The following is an 8801-nucleotide window of genomic DNA, read 5'->3' as shown; positions in this document are numbered from 1 at the left end:
CACTTTTTAATCTTACATACCTCTCATTTCTAATCTTTCTTTCTATATTTTTTCCTCAGTGTTAGCTTTTGTTAGTTTTTTACTGTTCTTTTTAATTTTTAAAGAAAGTTATAAAAAAGCAAGTAGGATTCTATATATTATTAACAATGCTCTGTCTCCTATAACAGAGACACACAAATATACACAAACTTGTAATACAAACAAGTGCTTGATTTTCTTACTTTGGTGCAAACTAAATGCATAAGCAAAAGTGTACAACAAAGGGACAAAATTCAAGTGGCACTCAATGAATTACTTTAAGCTGTAGGAACAGTTTTTACAATTGTAAATAAAAGTTGTTTGCAGAGAAGGAAGATGATAGGCTTCAATGTGGCAGGACCAAACCTGACCCATCCTGATGCTGCTGTTTGCATTAATGGAAATGGAAGCTTCCAGCCCAATTTGTAAAAAAAGCAGGGTGAAAATTTAAACTTTCTGATCCCTCCTCAGCTATTATTTACATTTGTGAAACACTCCAAAGGCTTAAATACATAGATAGAAGTAATATGTTTAGTGTCTTATGTAGCCTGACCAAAGGCCCTCAAAGCTGAATAGAATCAACGGCAGGATACAGACACAGATTTTTTTTCAGTGAAGAAGCAGTAAGATAAAAATATATTTGAACTTTCTGCAGTCCACTCTTTTCCAAGCTGCCATTCCCTCCCTTCCAAAGTATTTTTTCCAGTTGAGCTTCTTAGATGAATTTGTGTAAGCTAAATAATCCAAATCACATTGCAGATGAGGGGAGAAGGGAGCAGCTTGATGAAAACTGGGAGCTGTGGTGGAAAAAATAATAATAGGCAATCCTATTTCACAATTGTCCATCTGACATGTAATGTATCCCTTGGAAATAAATTCCACATGATTACTATTTTTAGGTTTTTCTTAATATAAGCACTAGCACCATGACTTTTTAAAAAAGAAAAATCAGGGATTAGAAAGTGTGAAATAGAAATATTTTAAAAATGAACAAAAAGTCAAGATGGCAGCTGCAACCACATGGTTGAAGCCTGGCCCCTTTTTACAAGTGCGACATATGTAAAAAAGGGGTGGGGCTTCGTTCATGCAGTTGTGGCTGCCATCTTGATTTTTATGACCCCCCCTGCTCTCAGACATCCCTTTATAAAACCTATGAGGTATAAGAGGAAGCTGTAACACATGGAATACACCAAGCTGAGGGAAAGGATAGCAAATGAGTAAAACCACAGTGGGCATCTGAATTATTTCCTTGTTTCTTTTCATGACCCCCAAAGGGAGGCCTTTACCCTAATAAATGTAGAATCTGAAACAAGGAAGAAGGGAGAGCAGTGAAAGAAAATGGGATTGCCCTAATTACAAATGTGAAAGTCCAATTCTCAAGAACTCAGCCTGGGCCAAAAGTACACGATGGATGGATGTTCTTCCATACTGATAAAAGTATGAAATGTTGAGTAACAGTTAAGTCAGCAGGGTTTAAATTAAGCCTTGTTTCAAGGAAGGAACAAAAGTGGATGTTGGGAAAAGAGTAGATATAATCACAAGTAATCCTGTCACTTTTAAAATGGATAGGCATGAGGTCTTTCATCATTTTGCAGCAGGATGCTGGTGTTGGGCTTTCATAGAACTAGACTGGGGCAAATTCACTTCCTCCTTAACAGGGCAGTCTGCAATGACAGCATATGGTTCAGGAACGGCAACAGTCAACTGGGTACTGTTATTTGGAATTAAAAAGCAATGATTAAAAGTTACCTTCCCTGACATGAAGATGCCCTGATGGGAAAAGAGTTACATGCAGATGTATGGCTGTCATTTAACATAACAGGCACAGGATCCTAGAAAGAATGAGGGCATTGCCAGAGAAGGTTTCTAAACAAGCCTGAGATATGTCACTTCTAATTTTTGAGCATGGGTGGCCCAAATGTGAGCCAATGCTTTTTATTTTCTTTTTAATATTTTTCTCTTTGTCTCTCTCAGTCCCTTACTTTTTTCCCTCTCTTTCTTATATGGGGAATTTGTGGCCTCCCCACATTGCTGAATAAGAGCTTCTGGCATACCTCACCACTAGTCAAGTTGGCTGAGGCTGCTAGGAGTAATATCTGGAGTGCCACAGGCTTACCATCCTAATCTACAACATTTTCCCCAAGTCCTTATTTCCAGGACTCAGTGCAGTACCTTGGTGGTCTTGCCTCAGCTCAGAAAGTGAAGCAGAGTCAGACCTGCTTAATGCTTGGATGGGAGACCAACAGGAAATCTCAGGACTGTAGGCTAGACTTGAAAGGCAAAAGAACGTCGTGGAAGAAGGCAGTGGTAAACCACTTCCAGACTGTTGCTAAAAGAACAATATGCAGTAATCATGAATTTGACCTCAATGGCCTAAATCAGTGTTTTTCAAACTTGGCAACTTTAAGATGTGTGGACTGGAATTAGGATACTGGCTGGGGAATTCTGGGAGCTGAAGTCCACACATCTTAAAGTTGCCAAGTTTGAAAAACACTGGCCTAAATGGACTCTTACAATTATATAATTCTAAGAAGTTGCCAGGATCTGAGCTCAACTCAAAGGATCTTAAAGCAGCATAACACGTTCCCTCACACAGACTATCATAGCCAGATTTTATTTTGGAATGTACAGATTAGTTTGAGCAAGAAAAACAGATCTTGCAATCACCCAGTTAATTTCATAATGAAGCAAAGATTTGACTTGGATCCCTGGTTTAAATGTAATAACTGATCAGTGTGTCACATGGGTATAAATTTGCTCAGAAAGCAAATACAAGAGTACCGTCTCAAATTTGATAGCTGTACACACATGGAAGGAGAAAGAGAGCATGAGAGAGAGATGTTAAGTGGTGCTGGGGAAGAAATCATGGTGACGTTTTCCCTTTTTTTATGAATATCCTAATTCTATCTATCTATCTATCTATCTATCTATCTATCTATCTATCTATCTATCTATCTATCTATCTATCTATCTATCTATCTATCTATCCAGACACACACACACACATACATACACATACTTCCACACTTGATGGGATGTAGGTAAAGCTGAAGTGAATTCACTTCAAAATAATCCCTTTATCAATCACTGCGCAGGTTTAATGTTTGAAGTACAGAAGTATTCAGGTACTTGCTGAATATTGTCTCTGTTGCTCTTTCAAATATGATGACTGTGGGTTTTACTATTTAACATGGGTATCCAGTTTCTGCAGTGTAGATTTGCACTAGGGACTTGAAAGTAAGTGAAAATCAACACCAAATGGCATTTATTATTGCATGTATCTGATACCTGGTAGTATGTCATTACAAAAACACTGGTAGCTTTTTGGAGTTGGCATGGAAGGGTAGTGCACATCTGGCAATGTATGGCACATAACAGGCAATGATGTGTAATATTTTACAGTGTGTGTGTGTGTGTGTGTGTAGCTATCATAATCAAATCCAGAGATGAAAACATGTTTTAAATGCTCCTTAACAGTTTTTGAAGCAAAACCTGGTTTCAAATTGTAACATTGCTTTTCATAGTTTTACAGTTATGCACTTTATATTTGAAGATGCACTCCTGAGTAGGGTGTGCAAAGAGAAAGGTGTTTGGTATCTTCGGTAGCTTTTGAATATTGAATCTATCATTTCTATATTTTGCTGAAAATTTCCTGAAACAGAATGTCTAATTTCTACAATAAAGCTGATGCTGAAAACATGGAGCATGCTGTCCCAAATTTGTGATATTTGTGCCATTTAGAACTCCTTCCATTCATTTATGTTCTTATATCTGTTATCCCTCTCTCTCTCTCTCTCTCTCTCTCTGTGTGTGTGTGTGTATGTGTGTGTAAATATATATATATATATATATATATATATATATATATATATATTCTTGAAACACCATAAAAACAATCTTAATGTGATTTCATAGAGGTACAATTGCATTGAGATTCTTTCTGTGCTATGTTTGACTTAAATATGCATGTAGTCTTGCACCTTTTATTAAATAAAACACTCCACTCCACAGAGTTGTGCCTGTAATAACCTGATTATTTTTTAAAATAGTGTTTTATCAGAAAGGAAAGGATCCCTGAAGAAAGAGGAATGAAGGCGAGTAAGACCAACTTTTCCCCTTTTATCTGGATTCTCCTTTCCTACCACTCAATGCTCTGTCAGCATAATCACAGATTATATAATTTTCTGCCTGCTATTTTGGTAGCTCTATTCTGAAAGCTTTGATAGAAACAACTGTAAAAATATATATAAAAACATATACAGAGGTATTGATAATGTGGGAATAGGCAAAAAGGAAGGGAAGCTGAGATGAATCAAACATATGCAACTCTTTAAAAAAAGTAGTTCTTTTTAATTTATTTTTTAACAGTACCATGGACAATTTCCAATCCATTGGTCCCACTTCAGTAACAAGACCACAGAATTTGAAACTGCAAAATCTGAAGAGAAATTCAGATGAGGATGTCTGGGGGATTATGTGTAACCTACAACCCAACCTATTTCATTACATACATTGAGTCATTCTTTTCTCTTGTATTTTAATACATCTAAAGTACCTTTAGCAGACACAGAGCACCCTGGCCCACAATGCTGACACAGCTTACAGAAACATTCTGATTATTGCTTTGCTGTCAGCTGTAGCTTTCTAGCAAGCAAAGCTGATTACTGCCCTTGGATTGGAAAGACGATTTGGTTGTCTGCAGTGCACACATTAAACTTTAACACATTCCCAAGGCAGTAATGAACAAAGCAGCCTTTCCTTACAGGAAAATCCTGCGCTCTCATTCCCCAGGTCCCTGAACAGTATAGAGTTTAGAAGAAAAAACAGGAAACACATGTGCAAACCAGATAGAACTGACCAAGATTAACTGTTTAAGAAGCCTGGCCAGAAGCTTTTGTATGAGCAATCATAGCTATCTATTTTCTGTCTGGAAGGCATGGCAGGGAATCACATCTGACTCTACAGTTTTAACTCTCCCCAGTCCCAAACACAGGCAGTTGAAATAGCTAGGAAGTTCATTTGCTACAACTCAAGTTTGTGGATATGGGGGATGTATGCTACTTTATAAAACCATGCCCTTTTGAAGTACAGTTTCTAATGCATGTGGTCCCCCCAAACTCCCTGTTTTGTTTTGTGGTAAGTGTAAGATTGGATGTGTGTTAAACAAAATGCTCAATAATGTCCATAAAATGCCATCTACATTAGGCTTTAATGAGGAGGATGGAGAGATGGGGGTGGGGGGAGATGCCAGATTCATCATCAAAATATTTGGAAGCCCCTTATTGGCTATATTCGACACTCCATGGTGTCTCCCTGCAAAAATGGAAACAGCCATACACCAGAAAGGTCTATGCAACGTATTTTGTTTTCAGAAGCAGTGTTCAAGAGCGCTACCAGCAAGGGAGGAAGGACTGAGTAAAGAAGAGACCTGATATAGTGATTGGATTGATAGGAAAGTATTGCCCACCATTTTATTGCTTACGGCTTCACAAAAGATTTAGTGCTGCCATCTACAATTTGCGTGCACCCAGTCATTATCCTATTCTTTTGAATATTCTCATCATTTTTTAAAGTGCACATTAAAGTAAAAACTACATTTACTTTCTTGTGAAACTTTTCCTAAACTATCCATTCTATACACTTCTGTCCCTAAAAGTCACACTTTATATGCAACTTCCCTAATACGTTACAGCTTTTTATGCATGCAGCTATCCCATACATGCCTCTTTTATGCAGTTTTTGCAATCTGGAGAAGTGCAGAGTTTAAAGGATCAGTTGGTCCCTGTGTTCTAATGGAATGTCATGTATTCATTAGCATCAGAATCTTCCCTAGCTCATCCTCTCCAGATGTTTGGGATGAAAAGTTCCATCATTTCCAAGCAGCATGATTGTAATATGGCCATCATAGAAGGTTATGGGTGCTGAAATCAAACACATCTACAGGGTACCAGGTGAATGATAGGGTGGTTCTCTCAGGTTCGACTTTGCATACATGCCAGGAAGTATGTAGGAATCAGTTTGTCAGTCTCACCCCTCCAAAATTATTGTTGGTAATTGTTTGGCCCATCTAGGCAACATTAGCAAAGCTCCCAGCCTGGATGGTGAGGCCATGGAAGCAACACCGGTATGCCAGGTGACTGTTTATTCATCATGAGATGAAGAACAAGAAAAATAAATGGTACTTTTTAAAAAACTTTGCTCTTGTGTCTTCTTAGAAATTAGAAGGATTGGAGAGAGAGCAGGCACCAGTGGGATGCAGATATGACTTCAGCATTAAAAGGTTTATACATCTAGGTTTATCCCCAAAACTTCTGAAATGCCCCAATCTTCTCATCCTGTAATGAGAAAGCAAAGTTTGGCATACCAACTCAGAGAAAGGAAGAGCAGCCCAAAAGCGGTTCTTGTCCCCAGTCTATAGCCAGATGGCAAAAGGTGTTTGGGATCTGATTTGCTCTCCTTTCTCCCAGCCCCCTATGTTCCAGCCAACAACAACATAGCTGGGCCTTAAAAACCTGGCAGTGCTTCCATCCAGCACAGGATGAAGGAAAAGGAGGGAGGGAATAGTTCAGATTTCAGGCTCCTCATTCAACTTTCTGATGTCTCCTAGCAGCAACTCCATTTTTCTCATGGAACTGGAAAGTATTAAGCAACACATCCGATTTTCATTTGCGTGCATGTTAGATATCCAGAACTGAAAAACTGCAAGCACTGGAATATTACTTATTCATCTGTTTATTTTTAAAACCCTGTAGTTCTCTCTTGCTGCCTTGCTTTCCTGCTTACTGAATTTTGTTTTCTCCTTTCATTATTCAGCAGGTTTCAAAAAGCATCAGAGAAATGGCTAAATTTGGATCCCCGGCTACGCAAGAGCAGGGAGATCTCTCTGAACCTATCACAACACTACAAGATCCTGGGCTTATCTTCAGAGCAGAAGTTCAGTAACTTTAAAGACGTGATGGGGAGTAGAAGCAATAAAAGAATTGAGACAAAATATAATTCTCTGAGTAAACTATTGGTAGTTTAGAGATTACAAAATCATTCCACCTAGGAAGGGAAGCTTATCAATCTTTGTATAAAGATTTTGGCACCTTTGCATAGTCATAATTTCCTTTATCAAGTACCATATATAGGAAGTGCACATTCACCGTAACTTGTGAATTTATGGGAAATAGTTGACAGAGAGGAGATTTTGGACAAATAAAAATTCCCAAGGTCTCTGTTTATTTATGTAGTTCTTGGAATAACTCAGCTTTCAGAAGCAGTGGGCCAGCTGCTGAGACAGCAGTCCAACTAATATATTCCCAATGCAATCACAACTTTTTGTTTTTCCTCATTATGCTGTCCCCAACCTTGTTTTTTGGTTAAATCTCAAGACTGGAAAATAGGAAAATTCACATTAAGTCCATGTTTACAATGCCATGCAGTCCTCTTCTTTTTTCACCAGCAGGGCCAGGTTTCTTTCAGTGGGAAAGGGCCTGCTTTTTTCTGCCTTTGATTATTTTGATGCAACCAGAAGCAAAAGAAGGGACCTTTGCCTCTAAATACAGTTTTCTCAGCTGACTTGATTTGAAAATCACTGCCACTTTAGTTTAGGGAAACATGATGATGTTGATTTTCTCAGGTTTTTCTTTTTTTTTTAATTAATTTTTATTGGAAAAAAATGTTACAGAATAAAAACAAAACAATTTTTTTTTTAAAAAAAAGATAAAGTAAAGAAAAGTGATAAATAAGAAAGAAATAAAAGAAAAGAGACAGAAAAGAAAGAAAAGGAAAAGAAAGAAAAAGATATAAAGGAGCAGCTTCAGAACTTCTTTAGAGCAGTTATTAATGTATTTATATTTTATCCTCTCTCTCTCTAAGGTTACATCGTGGCTCCCTTCTTTCCATATTCTACCCTTTCTGATAATCAAACCTATTAAACATGATTTTCTCAAATTTTTCAGTGGTGTGGGAGATACTATAGCCCAGAAAATCCAAATCAGCGGAGGACATGTAGGACACAGTAAGACGCTATAGTTATGAATCTGAAACTCTTAACCAGCTGCTCATTGGACAGAGTCTGCCTGGGTCCTTCACCAGGGTATTAACATTTCTCCAGGGGAGAAAATGTCAACCAATTTTAAAAGCTTCTACCACCTCTTAGCCCAGATGAACAAGGAATGTCTTCAAAAAACATCCACCCCAATTCTCTGCCTAGATACTCAGCAGGGGGTTCTGAGTCCACTTGCCATTGCAGGTCTTAATACAGGTATATTTCATTGTTCTCTCAGTATGCTCTTTGCAACATATTGACATTTCCCTGTTTATTTTTATTTACTTTTTAACTTTATATCCTGCTTTTCATTCATGTGATGGAATGGAATTATGAAGGCCAGGCTCAGGGAGAAAAACATTTTCTTACATCTCCTGAGGAGCGTGGGAGATACAAGAGGATGAGACTGGCACCTCCCTGAGGAATTCACAATGTTGTGGCTGGCATTACTTGGGAGCTGGGGTTTCAGTCTGGGAAGATTCTTGCTAGAGGTTGTAGCTAATAAACATAGCTGGACTGAATTTACAGGGTCTCTTGGAGTTCCTTGGGCTAGGCCTGACAATTCAGGAGTTCAAAGCAGCATATAGAGCACAGTTTCCTCCCACCCACCCCCATACCCCAACTATGTCAGGTAGGTTGGGCTGAGAGACAGGGGCTAAGGTCACCCAATGAGCTTCTGTGTCTGAGGATGGACTAGAACTTGGATTTCCCTGTTCCTAGTCTGACACCGTAACTGCTACTCCACATTGTG

The 8801-nt window shown here is 38.4% G+C and overlaps 1 long non-coding RNA gene across 1 annotated transcript; it reads left to right on the top strand.

Moving 5' to 3' along the window:
* The first annotated feature begins 2652 nt into the window (after positions 1-2652).
* Positions 2653-8599, top strand: LOC148217160 (uncharacterized). The gene is made up of 3 exons (XR_015798032.1): positions 2653-2886; positions 4068-4112; positions 6832-8599. It is a non-coding gene; the product is annotated as an uncharacterized LOC148217160 (long non-coding RNA).
* The last annotated feature ends 202 nt before the right edge of the window (positions 8600-8801 follow it).

Source organism: Python bivittatus, unplaced genomic scaffold (assembly GCF_059951505.1).
Source record: "Python bivittatus isolate LINGU-HERP-01145 unplaced genomic scaffold, Pbiv_v1 ctg000020_np1212, whole genome shotgun sequence".
Taxonomy (NCBI): Eukaryota; Metazoa; Chordata; class Lepidosauria; order Squamata; family Pythonidae; genus Python; species Python bivittatus.
This window is presented reverse-complemented; position numbering and strand designations above follow the sequence as displayed.